Here is a 16,159-nt window from a genome sequence, read left to right as displayed (position 1 = left end):
GCAAACCATAATCCAAAAAGAAACATGTACCATAATGTTCACTGCAGCACTATTTACAATAGCCAGGACATGGAAGCAACCTAAATGCCCATCAACAGATGAATGGATAAAGAAGATGTGGCACAAATATAAAATGGAATATTACTCAGCCATAAAAAAGAATGAAATTGGTTATTTGTAATAAGGTGGATAGACCTAGAGTCTGTCATACAGAGCGAAGTAAGTCAGAAAGAGAAAAACAAATACCATATGCTAACTCATATATATGGAGTCTAAAAACAAATGGTACTGATGAATCCAGCGACAGGGCAAGAATAAAGATGCAAATGTAGAGAATGGACTTCAGGACACAGGGTTAGGGTGGCGGGGAGCAATGGGGAAGCTAGGACGAAGTGAGAGAGTAGCTTTGACATATATACACCATGGGAAGTTCCTGCATAACATGAGACAAACTTGATGATGGGTGATGACTTAGAGGGCCAGGATAGGGAGGGAGTCACGGCAGGGTAGGGACATGTGTATAAATACAGCTGATTCATTTTGGTGTACCTTAAAAATTGGAACAGCATTGTAAAGCAATTATATTCCAATAAAGAGCTTAAATAAAAAAAATGGGCAAAGGACTTGAATAGACATTTCTCCAGAGAAGACAGACAAATGGCCAATAGCACATGAAAAGATACTCAATATCATTAATCATTAGGGAAGTGCAATTGAAAACCACCTCACACCCAATAGGATTGCTGCTATCAAAAAAGCAAAATAGGCTTCCTAGGTGGCGCAGTGGTTAAGAATCCGCCTACCAATGCAGAGGTCACGGGTTCGATCCCAGCTCCAGGAAGATCCCACATGCCGCGGAGCAACTAAGCCCATGTGCCAAAAAAAAAAAAAAAAAAAAAAAAAGCAAAATAAGTGTTGGCAAGGATGTGGAGAAACTGGAACTCTTGTTGTGCACTGTTGGTGGGAATAAAAAAATGGTGCAGTCTTTGTGGACAACAGTATGATGGTTCCTCAAAAAAGTAAACATATAATTACCATTTGATCCAGCAATCCCACTTCTAGGTATATATGCTCAAAATAATTGAAATCAGAGTTGCAAGAAGATATTGTATACTAATGTTCATAGCAGCATTACTCACAAGAGCCAAAAGGTGGAAGAAACTGGAGTCCAACAGATAAATGGGTAAACTGTGGTATACTATACAATGGAATATTATTCAGCCTTTAAAAAGGAAGGAAATTTTGATATATGTTACAACATGCATAATCCTTGACGATATTATGCTAAGTGAAAAAAGGCAGTCACAAAAAGGCAAATGTATGATTCTACTTACATGAGGTACCTAGAGTGGTCAAATTTATACATAGTATCTTTGGTGGTTGGGTGTGGCTTGGGGCAGGGAGGAAATGATGAATTGTTTAACCTGTACAGTGTCAGTGTTGCAGGAGGATAAGATTCATGGAGATGGATGGTGGTGATGGTTGCACAACAATATGAATGTGCTCAATGACATCTGTACACTTAAAAATGGTTAAATGGTAAATTTTATATTAGGTGTATTTTTTAAAAAAATATTTATTTATTTTGGTTCGGCTGGGTCTTAGTTGCAGCATGCAGGATCTTTTAGTTGCGGTGTGTGGGATCTTTATTTGCGGCATGTGGGATCTTTAGTTGCGGCATGTGGACTCTCGTAGTTGCGGCATGCACGTGGGATGCAGTTCCCTGACCAGGGATGGAACCCGGGCTTCCTGCATTGGGAGCTTGGAGTCTTAGCCTCTGGACTACCAGGGAAATCCCTGTCTGGTGTATTTTAATTTTAAAAAAATTGTGATAAGCAACATGCAAGCTCAAGTGTACTACATGATGTACCAAATTTTAACTCACTTTTAAATTTGCTGCCAATAACTTCTGTGTACACCTCTCATTTCTTCCTAGTGTGTAAAACTCATTATTTCCACTTTGGAGAATCTTCTGAGCTTGCAAGGCCAGTAAGGGACAAAATCAAAACAAAACTCACTATTTCCAATTACCACAGTGTGCACTCCCCCACCCCTTCCCAGTACCCAATGCTGTAGGACAACCGTTGTCATTCATTATGCCCCACTTAAAAAATTACACTCAAAATATATCTCCGGGTTTTATCGCAAACGTTACACATTCGAGAACTTATAAAATAAATCGATACTAAAAAAATACGCTTCGTATCCGTTTTATGTATTTGGCTTCCAGGTAAGATTCCACTTGCAGAATTCATCTCGGGGCCTGAAACAAGCAGAAGGAGGCTGGCCCCGCCCCCTCGGCGGGCCAATCAGCCGCGCGCCGGGGAAGGCTGCACAGCTGCCAGCCGAGCGAGTCGATGAGGACGCGCGAGAGCCCCGCACCCGGCTGAAGCTCTCGGCGGCTCCGGGGGCGGCTCGCCATCTTCTCCAAACGCTCGGGTAGGTGTCTGTCTTCCCGGAGAGGCAGGCGGACCACCCGAGACGTGAGTCTGCCGGGTTGGGTGTGTTTGTGCGGCGGGCGGGTCCCGCGGGCGGCGGCGCTGGGGAGGCCGGGGGCGCCGTCCGGGCGGGGGCCTGCGGGGGACTTCGTAGCGCGGCGTCGCCCGGCGGGAGCGCGCGGCCCCCTTATCTCCCCGGCCGGTTGGCGGCCTGAACTCTGGGTGCCGCGCGGTTGCTCTCGCTTGACGCGGTTCAAAGAGCGGCTTAGGGAGAAGGCGAGACGCGCAAGGCGAGACGCGAGCAAACGTTGACTTTTGTTGGCTTCAGTTATCTCTGAAAACTTTAAGCACAGCGTGGACAAACACCGTCAGCAGAATGGCTCGGATTGGGTGGTAGTTAAGTTTTCAAAAACTACAAATTAATTTGAATGTTAAAAGTTAGAGATGCATATTTATGAGTGGGTGGTGGAGAACAATGACAGTTTTCACTATGATGGTGGTGATGAAGGGTGGTCCCCAGACTAGCTTTATCGTCACTCCTGTCACCGTCATCGCCTAGGAACCGTTAGAAATGCGTATTCTTAAGTTTGAGAAGCACGGCTCCAGGAAACTGCAGAAACTCACGCGAACTAAATTTCACCCCCCTGAGTTTTAAGCCGTGTTACTGCCAGGTTAATACAAAAGTTGACTCTAATATCCAAGGTAGTTTTGTCCTACTCATTTCACGTGTAAATTCATTGAAATCAGATATGTCTCTTTTGTGCCGATTTCCATTCAGTGGCTGGCAGTCTGCTTGGAGATCTCTGTCTTTGTTGGTAGCTGTCCAGTCTGGTAGCTCATGTTAAAGCCCACTCTCCGTATGTCCCCGTTTGTAGAGATGGGGATCCCGCAGTTCCTCCTCTCCACCTTCTCAGGGTAGCCCCTCAGGGCCACTAGCATCTTGCCCAAGAGAGGCAGTTTTAGGAGAGCCAGTCTGGGCTTGACCACCTAATAGCTGAGTGACCTTGGGCAAGTTACTTGTTTTTCTAATCTATAAAATGAAGATAACAATAGTACTACTTCTAAGAGTTCTTGTGAGGATTAAATGAATGCATGTAACGGTTTGGCACGTAGTAATCAAATCACTAGCTACTATTATAGGATAATTTTGACATTATTAGGGTCAAAGACTGACACAGGTGAAAAAAATGATTAAAGTAGAACTAGGGGAGAGAGTCAATTACTGACAAATAGTAAATCACAGGTGCCGCCACTGAACTAAACCAACGTAGGATGGTAACTTTTCCTACTCAGAGTGCGGTCTGTGGGCCAGTGTCTCTACCATCACTAGGAGCTTGTTAGACGTGCAGAATCTCAGGCCCCATCAGATTTACTCAATCAGAATGTTTCTTAACAAGATCTCCACCAGGTTTAGATGCAGCTTTGTTTGAAGAAAGTGTGAGATCATCTGTAAGATTTCTCAAGGAGAAATCAGTGACCACAGGGATTTGGCAGGAGGACATGACTTTGTAGCTGATTCCACTATTCTGCCTCACTTCCTGGTCTTCCGTCATTTCTGCATTGGTAAACCCTACCCCTGGATCTGCTGATTATTATTGGAGAAAATAAAATAGTTGCCAGTAGCATGACTTTGGTGGGGGCGGGGATCATAGTCAAAACTCAGCTGCTTGACAGGCTTTTGATTCATCTCTGTTTGTGGAATGCCCCCTTTAGTGCTGTTTTTCCAAATCTTTTTCCATCACAGCCTCTGCACAGAGACACTCCAGGCTTTCCAACCCCCTCCACCTTGGCAACCACAAGTCTGTTTTCTATTCACCTACCTAGTTCTTAACTGCTTAGAATTAAGCTTCCCCTTGTCGTTCTGTGAAAGTCATTTCACAGATGACCAACTAATTAACTAATCCAATGGCTTTTTTCAGACTTTTTCTCAGCTGCTCTGAAGTATTACTATAGTTGACTAATACCTCTTTCTTCAAATTAAGCCTCTCTTGGTTTCTACACTTTGCATGTTTTTAGCCTGCCTTCTTTTTTTAAAAGAACTTTTATTGAGATACAGTTAACATACAATAAACTGCATATATTTAGAGTGTACAATTTGGTATCCCAGTCTCCCAGTTCATTCCCCACAGCCCTCCACGCTTTCCCCACTTGGTGTCCATATGTTTGTTCTCTACATCTGTCTTTATTTCCGCCTTGCAAACTGGTTGATTTGTACCATTTTTCTATATTCCATGTATAAGTGTTAATATGCAATATTTGTTTTTCTCTTTCTGACTCACTTCACTCTGTATGACAGTCTCTAGGTCCATCCATGTCTCTACAAATGTCCCAGTTTCATTGCTTTTTACAGCTGAGTAATATTCCATTGTATGTATGTACCACAACTTTATCCATTCATCTGTTGATGGGCATTTAGGTTGCTTCCATGTCCTGGCTATTGTAAATAGTGCTGCAATGAACATTGGAGTGCATGTGTCTTTTTGAATGATGGTGTTCTCTGGGTATATGCCCAGTAGTGGGATTGCTGGGTCATGTGGTACCTCTGTTTTTAGTTTTGCAAGGAACCTCCATACTGTTCTCCACAGTGGCTGTATCAATTTACATTCCCACCAACAGTGCAAGAGCATTCCCTTTTCTCCACACCCTCTCCAGCATTTACGGTTTGTACATTTTCTGATGATGCCTGTTCTAACCAGTGTGAGGTGATAGCTGATTGTAGTTTTGATTTGCATTTCTCTAATCATTAGTGATGTTGAGCAGCTTTTCATGTGCCTCTTGGCCATCCGTATGTCTTCTTTGGAGAAATGCCAATTTAGGTCTTCTGCCCATTTTTTGATTGAGTTGTTTGTTTTTTTGATATTGAGCTGGATAAACTGTTTATATATTTTGGAGATTAATCCTTCATTGATTCATTTGCAAATATTTTCTCCCATTCTGAGGGTTGCCTTTTTGTCTTGCTTATAGTTTCCTTTGCTGTGCAGAAACTTTGAAGTTTCATTAGGTCCCACTTATTTTTGTTTTTATTTCTATTACTCTAGAGGTGGATCAAAAAAGATCTTGCTGTGATTTATGTCAAAGAGCACTCTTCCTATGTTTTCCTCTAGGAGTTTTATAGTGTCTGGCCTTACATTTAGGTCTTTTATCCATTTTGAGTTTAGTTTTGTGTATGGTGTTAGGAAGTGTTCTAATTTCATTCTTTTCCATGTAGCTGTCCAGTTTTCCCAGCACCACTTATTGAAGAGGCTGCCTTTTCTCCATTGTATATCCTTATCTCCTTTGTCATAGATTAGTTGACTGTAGTTTATCTCTGGGCTTTCTGTCCTATTCCATTGATCTACATTTCTGTTTTTGTGCCAGTACCATACTATCTTGGTCACTGTAGCCTTGTAGTATAGCCTGAAGTCAGGAAGCCTGATTCCACCAACTCCATCTTTCCTTCTCAAGAGTGCTTTGGCCATTCGGGGTCTTTTGCGTTTCCATACAAATAGTAAAATTTCTTGTGCTAGTTCTGTGAAAAATGCTATTGGTAATTTGATAAGGACTGTGTTGAATCTGTAAATTGCTTTGGATAGTATAGTCATTTTCACAATGTTGATTCTTCCAATCCAAGAACAAGGTATATTTCTCCATCTGTTTATGTCTTCTTTGATTTCTTTTGTGAGTGTCTTATAGTTTTCTGAGTACAGGTCTTTTACCTCCGTGGTTAGGTTTATTCCTAGGTATTTTATTCTTTTTGTTGCAATGGTGAATGAGATTGTTTCCTCAATTTCTCTTCCTGCTCTTTCATTGTTAGTGTGTATAGAAATGCAAGAGATTTCTGTGTGTTAATGTTATATCCTGCAGCTTTACCAAATTCATTGATTAGTAGTTTTCTGGTGGCATCTTTAGGATTTTCTATGTATAGTATCATGTTGTCTGCGAACAGTGACAGTTTTACTTCTTTTCCAATTTGGATTCCTTTTATTTCTTTTTCTTCTCTGATTGCTGTGTCAAGGACTTCCAAAACTATGTTGAATAGTAGTGGCAAGAGTGGACATCCTAGTCTTGTTCCTGATCTTAGAGGGAGTGCTTCCAGTTTTTCATCATTGAGAATGATGTTTGCTTTGGGTTTGTTGTATATGGCCTTTATTATGTTGAGGTAGGTTCCCTCTATGCCCACCTTCTGGAGAGTTTTTATCATAAATGGGTGTTGAATTTTGTCAAAAGCTTTTTCTGCATCGATTGAGATGATCATGTGGTTTTTATCCTTCAGTTTGTTAATATGGTGTATCACATTGATTGATTTGCGTATATTGAAGAATCCTTGCATTCCAGGGATAAACCCCACTTGATCATGGTGTATGATCCTTTTAATGTGTTGTTGGATTCTGTTTGCTAGTATTTTGTTTAGGATTTTTGCATCTAAATTCATCAGTGATATTGGTCTGTAATTTTCCTTTTTTGTAGTATCTTTTTCTGGCTTTGGTATCAGGGTGATGGTGGCTTCGTAGAATGAGTTTGGGAGTGTTCCTTTCTCAGCAATTTTTTGGAAGAGTTTGAGAAGGATGGGTATTAGCTCTTCTCTAAATGTTTGATAAAATTCACCTGTGAATCCATCTGGTCCTGGACTTTTGTTTGTTGGGAGATTTTTAATCACAGTTTCAATTTCATTACTTGTGATTAGTCTGTTCGTATTTTCTATTTCTTCCTGATTCAGTCTTAGAAGTTTATACCTTTCTAAAAATCTGTCCATTTCATCCAGGTTGTCCATTTTATTGGCATATAGTTGCTTGTAATAGTCTTTTATGGTGCTTTTCATTTCTGCAGTGTCCATTGTAACTTCTCCTGTTTCATTTCTAATTTTATTGATTTGAGTCCTCTCTTTTTCTTGATGAGTCTTGCTCAAGGTGTATCGATTTTATTTATCTTCTCAAAGAACCAGCTTTTAGTTTTATTGATTTTTGCTATTGTTTTCTTTGTCCCTATTTCATTTATTTCTTCTCTGATCTTTATGATTTCTCTCCATCTACTCACTTTGGGTTTTGTTTGCTCTTCTTTCTCTAGTTTCTTTAGGTGTAAGGTTAGATTGTTTATTTGGGATTTTTCTTGTTTCTTGAGGTAGGATTGTATCGCTATAAACGTCCTTCTTAGAACTGCCTTTGCTGCATCCCATAGGTTTTGGATCGTTATGTTTTCATTGTCATTTGTCTCTAGGTATTTTTTGATTTCCTCTTTGCTGTCTTCAGTGATCTGTTGGTTATTGAGTAGCATATTGTTTAGCCTCCCTGTGTTTGTGTTTTTTAAAGTTTTTTTCCTGTAATTGATTTCTAATCTCATAACGTTGTGGTCAGAAAAGATGCTTGATACAATTTCAGTTTTCTTAAATTTACCAAGGCTTGATTTATGACCCCAAATGTGATCTATCCTGGAGAATGTTCCATGTGCACTTGAGAAGAATGTGTAACCTGCTGTTTTTGGATGTAATGTCCTCTAGATATCTATTAAATCAAGCTGATTTATTGTGTCATTTAAAGCTTGTGTTTCCTTATTAGTTTTCTGTGTGGATGATGTGTCCATTGGTGTAAGTGGGGTGTTAAAGTCCCCCACTATGATTGTGTTCCTGTCGATTTCCTCTTTCATAGTTGTTAGCATTTGCCTTATGTATTGAGGTGCTCCTATATTGGGTGCATATATATTTATAATTGTTATCTCTTCTTCTTGGATTGATCCCTCAATCTTTATGTAGTGTCCTTTCTTGTCTCTTGTAACATTTTTTATTTTAAAGCCTATTTTGTCTGATCTGAGTATCACTACTCCAGCTTTCTTTTGATTTCCATTTGCATGGAATATCTTTTTCCATCCCCTCACTTTCAGTCTGTATGTGTGCCTAGGTCTGAAGTGGGTCTCTTGTAGACAGCATATATATGAGTCTTTTTTTAAGAACTTTTATTGAGATATAGTTAACAGACAATAAACAGCATATGTTTAGATTGTACAATTTGATATCCCAGTCTCTATGGGTCTTATTTTAGTATCTATTCATCCAGTCTGTGTCTTTTGGTTGGTGTATTTAGTCCATTTACATTCAACGTAATTAGCAGTATGTATGTTCCTATTACCATTTTCTTAATTGTTTTGTTTTTGTTTTTGTAGGTCCTTTTCTTCTCTTATGTTTCCCGCTTAGAGAGGTTCCTTTAGCATTTGTTGTAGGGCTGGTTTGGTGGTGCTGAATTCTCTTAGCTGTTGCTTGTCTGTAAAGCTTTTGGTTTCTCCATTGAATCTGAATGAGATCCTTGCTGGGCAGATTATTCTTGGTTGTAGGTTTTTCCCTGTCGTCACTTGAAATATATCGTGCCACTCCCTCTGGCTTGGAGAGTTTCTACTGAGAAATCAGCTGTTAACCTTATGGGAGTTCCCTTGTATGTTATTTGTCTTTTTCCCTTATTGCTTTTAATAACTTTTCTCTGTCTTTAATTTTTGTCAACTTGACTACTATATGTCTTGGAGTGTTTCTCCTTTGGTTTATCCTGCCTGGGACTCTGTGCTTCCTGCACCTGGGTAGCTATTTCCTTTCCCATGTTAGGGAAGTTTTCAACTATAATCTCTTCCAATATTTTCTTGGATCCTTTCTCTCTCTCTTCTTCTGGGACCCCTATAATGCGAATGTTGGTGCGTTTAACATTATCCCAGAGGTTTCTTAGGCTGTCTTCAGTTCTTTTCATTCTTTATTCTTTTCTGCATCAGTGATTATCACCATTCTGTCTTCCATGTCACTTATTTGCCCTTCTGCCTCAGTTAATCTGCTCTTGGTTCCTTCTGTTGTATTTTTCATTTCAGTTATTGTGTTGCATATCTCTGTTTGTTTGCTCTTTAATTCTTCTAGGTCTTTGGTAAACTTTTCTTGCAAGTTTTCGATCTTTGCATCGAATCTTTTTTCAAAGTCCTGGATCATCTTTACCATCGTTATTCTGAATTCTTTTTCTGGAAGGGTGTCTCTCTCCTCTTCATTTAGTTGTTTTTCTGAGGTTTTATCTTGCCCTTCATCTGGTACAAAGTTTTTTGCCTTTTCATTCTCTCTGTCTTTCTGTGGCTATGGTTTTCAGTTTCACAGAACGAAATACTGCTGATACTGCTGTCTGCCCTCTTGTGGAGGAAGCTCTCCAGGAGGCTCGTGGGTGCTTACTGATGGGAGGGACAGATGGTGGGTTGGGCTGGGTGGGTGGAGCTCAGTGAAACTTTAATCTGGTTTGGTGGGCAGAGCTCAGTAAAACTTTAATCTGCTTGTCCTACCTTGCTGGTTGTTTGGCCTGAGGCTACCCAGCACTGGAACTTACAGGCTCTTTGGTGGGGCTAATGGTGGACTCTGGGAGGGCTCACGCCAGTGAGCACTTCCCAGAACCCCTGCCCCCAGTGTCCCTGTTTCCTCGGTGATCCACAGCTGCCCCCCATCTCTGCAGGCAACCGTCCAACATCAGCAGGTAGGTCTGGTTCAGTCTCCTGTAGGGTCACTGCTCCTTCCCCCTGGGTCCTGGTGAGTATACTATTTTTTGTGTGCCCTCCAAGAGTGGAGTCTTGTTTTCCCCAGTCCTGAGGAGGTCTTGCAATCAAATCTTGCTGGCTTTCAAAGTCTGATTCTCTGGGGATTCCTCCTCCCATTGCCAGACCCCCAGGTTGGGAAGCCTGACATGGTGCTCAGAACCCTCACTTTAGTTGGTGGACTTCTGTGGTATAACTGTTCTCCAGTTTGTGAGTCATGCACCCAGCATTTGTGGGATTTGATTTTAATGGGATTGAGCCCCTCTTACCATCTCATTGCGGCTTCTCCTTTGTCTCTGGATGGGGGTTGTCTTTTTTGGTGAGTTCCAGTGCCTTTCTGTCAATGATTGTTCAGCAGTTAGTTGTAATTCCGGTGCTCTTGCAAGAGGGAGTGAGTGCATGTCCTCCTACTCCACCATCTTGAACTGTATCTCTAGCCTGCCTTCTCTTACTCTCATTAGTCTTTACTCTTTTCTTTTGTATTTGGGTCTTCTCAAGCCTTTATTCCTTAGCTTAACACCTTTCTCCCCCCAATAAAGTATACAGTTATCCAGTATTTCTAAGTGTCTCTGGAGAGTGACAGGGATCTTAGGATGCCTTTCCTATCGTTATTGTTTTTTTTTTAATTTTATTTTTTATTTATTGGCTGCATTGGGTCTTCATTGCTGCACGCAGACTTTCTGTGGTTGCAGAGAGTGGGAGCTACTCTTCTTTGCGGTGCGCAGGCTCCTTTTTGCGGTGGCTGCTCATTGTGGAGCATGGGCTCTAGGTGTACGGGCTTCAGTAGTTGCAGCACGTGGGCTCAGTAGTTGTGGCTCGTGGGCTTAGTTGCTCTGTGGCATGTGGAATCTTCACAGACCAGGGCTCAAACCTGTGTCCCCTGCATTGGCAGGCAGATTCTTAACCATTGTGCCACCGGGGAAGCCTCCCATCATTATTGTTATCTAGTACTTGGCTTTACATTTTTAAACATAAAAAGTTAGGTTTATTTAAACAAAAAAACTATCTGTTGTTTATTGAATTTAGCAATATACTTGATCAGTTCCCATGCTCATTGTTGTATCTTTTATTCACACCTTTTCTCATGAGGTTAAACTTCTTTAACATACCAAAGTCTGTGGGTTGTAGACTTTATCGGTTTTTTTAATGTCTGAAGAAATTTGTATTAGTTTGCTAGGGCTACTGTGACAAAGTACCACAGACTGAATGGCCTAGACAACAGAAATTTATCACATTTCTGGAGGCTGGAAGTCCAAGATCAAGATGTCGGCAAGGTGGGTTTCTTCTGTGGCCTCTCTCTGTGGCTGGAGGTGGCCATCTTCTCCCTGTGTCTTCACATCATCTTCCCTCTGACCTGTGTCCATATTTCCTCTTAAAAGAACATGAGTCATATTGGATTCGGGCCCATGCTAATGACCTCATTTTAACTTAATTACCTGTTTAGAGATCTTGCCTTCAAATATAGTATTCTAAGGAACTGGGGGTTAGGACCTCAGTGTATGAATTTGGGTGGAGGGATGCAGTTTAGACTATAACAATATCTTTTATTATTATTATTATTAATGTTTATTGGAATATAGTTGCTTTACAATGTTGTGTTAGTTTCTGCTGTACAGTGAAATGAATCAGTTATACATATACATATATCCCCTCTTTTTTAGATTTCCTTCCCATTTAGGTTGTTACAGAGCATTGAATAGAGTTCCCCATGCTATACAGTAGGTTCTCATTAGTTATCTGTTTTATACATAGTATCAATAGTGTTTATGTCAATCCCAATCTCACAGTCATTCCCCCCCCCCCCCACTTCCCCCTTGGTATCCATACGTTTGTTCTCTATGTCTCTGTCTCTATTTCTGCTTTGCAACTAAGCATAATAATATCTTAATTAGTCTTTCCCATGTGGGAAACAAACCTTTTGTAAAATTTGAAATATAACATACACACACAAAAGTGTGTAAAATATAAATGTTCACCTTAGCAAATTATTAAAAAGCCAGCACCTATGTAAGTACCATCCAGGTTAAGGAGTAGAACATTGCCATCGTCCCAGAAGCCCTCCAGCACCTTTTCCCTTGTCTCATTCTTGATCGCAGAGGGAAGGGTCTCAGTATTTACCGCCGAGTGTAGTGCTTGCTTTAGTACTCTGACAGTTTTCTTTTATTCCTGGTTTACTAAGTGTTTTGTTTTAATCATGAATGAGTTTATCCTGTTTCATTCTTGACATTAGTTTTGGGGGCCTTCTCTTTTTCTTCATTAATCTTGCTATAGGTTTATCAATTTTATTCGACATTTCAAAGAACCAAGTTTTGGTTTTGTTATCTTCTCTATTACATGTTTTCTAATTTATTTTTACTTGTCTTTATTTTTGTGGGAATGCTTCCATGGTTCTTTCTCAGGCCTCAGGTACTTTCCTCCTATGTGTACACTGGTTAGTGCTGTGCTGAATACTCAAGGGGGTCTGTTCTCATACCAATTCTCTGATACAGACTGGGTGTCCTCCAATTCAGTTCAGTTCTGACACTATCTAGAGTTAGTGCACAGCCCGCAAGTTAAGGGCAAAGTCCTTTACAAGACCTTCCCCACATCAGATGCATGTCTTGGGGGCCACCTGTACTTCTGACCAACTGGCTGTAGATTGGGGGTTTCCCATGACCCCATCAAATTGCATAGTTCACTAGAACGACTCACTGAATGCACTGCAGTTAGTGGTTTTATTATAAAGGATATAGATGAAGATCAGCCAAATGAAGAGACAAAGTACAGAGTCTGGGGGGGAGAATGCAGAGCTTCTGTGTCCTCATGGAATCCAGGTGTGTCACCATCTCAGCACGTCACTGTGCTTCGAGCCAGGAAGCTCCTCTGAGCCTCAGTGTCCAGAGTTTTTATCAGGGTTTCAGTCTGTAGGCATAATTGATTCAGTGGCCACATGATTGAACTCAATATCCATTTCCCCTCTCATTCCCAGAGGCTGGATGGCTGAGTTCCAACCCTCTAATCATGTGCTTGGTCTTTCTGATCACCATTCCCCAACCTGAAGCTATCTAGGAGCCCACCGTGAGTCACCTCCTTAGCCTAACAGTCCTATCAGTCAGGAAATTTCAAGGGTGTTTGAAGGAACTGGGGACAGAGACCAGATATTCTTTATTATATTGCAGGGATTCTCTGCAGACCTCTGGAGGTCTGTCTCTGTGCAGATTTTCCCTCTGAACTCCATCTGCCTTGGTTTCTCCAGACTCTCAACTCCATCTCCTCAAGGAGCCCAGCTCCGGGCTCTGCCTGAATTCCCCCTCTGGATGTCAGTAACCTGGGGCAGTGGAGGGGCTGTCCATGTTTGTTTCCTGTCTTTCAAGGACCACCATTCTCTCTTGCCTGGTGTCCAGTGTCTTGAAAACCGTTTCATATATTTTGTGCAGAATTATTTCTTGGTTGTTCAGGCAGGAAGGTAAATCTGGTCCCTGTTACTCCATCTTGGCCAGAAATAGGAGTCCAGGGAATGCTTTGGAGCATGGAGCTATCAATACTATGTCATCTTGACCCAAAACCTTTACCTGAATCCTCCCTTTATTCCTGGCAGGCTCTTGTTCCTACCACTTTGTTAAAAACTGCTGTACTAAATCCAGCGGCCAGTTTGATGCCCTCTGATGTTTCAGCAGCAGTTGATATAGTTATTTGTTCCCTTCTTTCTTCATGTGGCTTCTGGAATACCAGCCTCTCCTGGTTTTCCTCCTGCCTGCTAGTACTCATTGAGAGTATGTCTTGTCAGCTCCCCCTCTTTTTTCTGACCTCCAAGTTTTGGCATGCCCCAGGACTCAGTCTTTTATCTTCATAATTGATCTTATGGTGATCTTATCCAGTCCATGGCTTTAAACCTCATCTATATCCTGAGGACTCTCAACTGTATTTCTGTAGCCCCACATCTCTCTTTAGCTCCATACTGTATATTGGACATCTCCACTTGGATATCAGTAGACATCTGAAATGTACTGTGTCCAAAACAGAATTCTTGATATGTCAGAATTTGCCATCTGCCCACCTGAATGTCCCTCAGTCTTTCCCATTCTCCCAGTTGCCCTGGTCAGAAACCTTGACGTCATCCTGAATCCTTTCTTGTCCTTACTTCTTGCATCCAATTTATCAGCAATTTCTGCAGTGTATTTTGTATTAGTTAGGGTAGCACAAGATGGTGTAAAAAGACAAACCCCCAAATCTCAGAACTTACCATAAAAGAAATTTATTTTTGTTTACATGAAAGTCAAAAAACATGTTCCCACTTAGTAGGTGGCCTTGCATGTGGTTGTTTAGGGTCCCAGCTCCTTCCATAGTTTGGCTGCCCTCCTCTAGGGCTCAGTGTCCTCCCCATTCCCTGGTGGCAGGGGCAGGCAGCTGATGGAGCGTCGCGCGTGGGAGGCTTTCATGGATGTGGTGCATATCTCTTATGCTGCTGTTGCACTGGCCAGGACTTAATTGTCACATACTTAACTGGAAGACAGGCTGGGATGTGTAGTTACCATCTGTCCAGAAGGAAGAAGGAATGTGCTTGGTGACCTGTTAGTTGGTCTTTGCCACATGTGGTAATGTCTGTCTCAAAATTTTAAAATCATTTATCATCACCTTTGTTGCTGCTTAGTTCATGCCTTCATCTCTCAACTGGACTACTGCAAATCCTCCTTTCTAGTCTCCTGCTTTTGTTCTTCTATTCCAGCCTCCACATAACAGCTCCAGTGATTTTAGAATGTAATGCAGATTCTGTCACTTCTATGCTTAAAACTCTCTATGGGTGGCTTCCTGTTAGAGTAAAAACCACACTCATTATTGTGGCCTATCCCCCTTCTCCCCTCCAACTCATTCACAAGACCCAGTTGTTCTGGCCTTCTTGCCCATTCTTTGAAGGCTTCAGACATAATCCCTACTTGGGCCTTTATGTTTGCTGTGTCCTCTCACTGGGTTTTCTTTTCCCAGATCTTCATAAGGTAAGCTTATCATTTTTCTGCTTAAATGTTGTGGTTATCTACTACTGTGTAACAAACCACCCCAAAGTTTAGGGTCTTTAGACAACCATTTTGTCATCTCTCATGATTCTGTGGCTTATGGGGCTTGACTGGGCTCAGCTGGGTAGTTATTTTTTTCCACATGATGTTGACAGGATCACCAAGTCAGTTATCAAGGGATTGGACTGGAACCAGGGCTGCCCGTTGATGTTGGCTGCCAACCAGAGCTCAATGTGCCCCTGAACGTGGGCTCTCCAGGTGACTTTGTCTTCTCCAAGCATGGTGGCTGAGTTCCAAGAGGGTGTCCCCAAAGCAAGTGTTCCAAAGTGATAAAGTAGAAGCAGCTGATTCTGGTATAGGTTAGGCCAAGCCCAGAACCAACACGGCATTACTTCTACCATAGTATTTTGGCTAGTCACATGGCCAGCCCAGATTTAGGAGGAGAAGAAATAAACTCCATCTCTCAGTGGGGAAATGACAAAGAACTCATGGCTACCTTTCATCTCCTCAGAGACCTTCTCTAAAATACCCAGTATCACCTACTCCATCTACACCATTGTGTTGTTTTGTTTTCCTCATAGGACTTATCACTATCTGAAATTATTTTTTTGCTGATTTATTGTCATCCCTCACTAGAATGTAAGCTTGGTAGCCCTGTCACTTACGAAAGCACACAGTATCCAGCAGGTATTTAGTAAATGTTGAACAAATGAGTGCTGAACTTTTTCCCGCATCCCGTATTCTTATTCTGAATTCCCTTTTTAAATTGATGATAGCACCATTTTTGATGCTGGTAGGCCTTGAAATCTTGGAGTCATGTCTGCCGTTATTCTCTTTCTTTCCTTCTATGTGCATTCATCTGCTGAGGTCTGTAGAATTAATCTTTAAAACGTGTCTGGGGGGGTTCTTTCTGTTCTCATTGCCACTACTCTTTCAAACCAACATCCTTTTTCTACTTCAGCCTCCTTGTTGAACTCTCTGAGTGTACATTTAATGCGAGTTTCACCTTCCCAAAACGTAGTTCCCTTCACCCTTGAAAGCTGTTGTTAGCAGGTGAAGTTAGTCATAGGCTCTTTACTTTGGCAAAGTCATTGCTGCACACCTCTCCACCTCTGTGTTCCACCATGTCCATCCTCGTGTTTCCAGTTTCTGAGGTGTTCATTTTGCTCTCCGCCTCTGCCTCCCTTATCTCGCAGTCTTAGGATGTAGCCCATA

The 16,159-nt window shown here is 41.6% G+C and overlaps 1 protein-coding gene across 3 annotated transcripts in view; it reads left to right on the top strand.

The window, feature by feature from the left end:
• The first annotated feature begins 2,344 nt into the window (after nt 1-2,344).
• The window catches only part of CLCC1 (chloride channel CLIC like 1), a 31,122-nt gene continuing 17,307 nt past the window's right edge, over nt 2,345-16,159 (top strand). For 2 of the 3 annotated variants that reach the window (XM_057723558.1, XM_057723385.1), the window contains exons 1-2: nt 2,362-2,439; nt 11,123-11,227. The gene's annotated coding sequence lies outside the window, so the exon portion shown is untranslated. Of the gene's footprint in view, nt 2,440-11,122; nt 11,228-16,159 lie in introns of all 3 variants that reach the window. The other variant, XM_057723475.1, reaches the window with a different exon arrangement.

This window comes from Hippopotamus amphibius, chromosome 1 (genome assembly GCF_030028045.1).
Source record: "Hippopotamus amphibius kiboko isolate mHipAmp2 chromosome 1, mHipAmp2.hap2, whole genome shotgun sequence".
In the NCBI taxonomy this organism is placed as follows: Eukaryota; Metazoa; Chordata; class Mammalia; order Artiodactyla; family Hippopotamidae; genus Hippopotamus; species Hippopotamus amphibius.
Note: the sequence above shows the minus strand (reverse complement) of the source record. Positions and strands in the feature narration are given on the sequence as shown.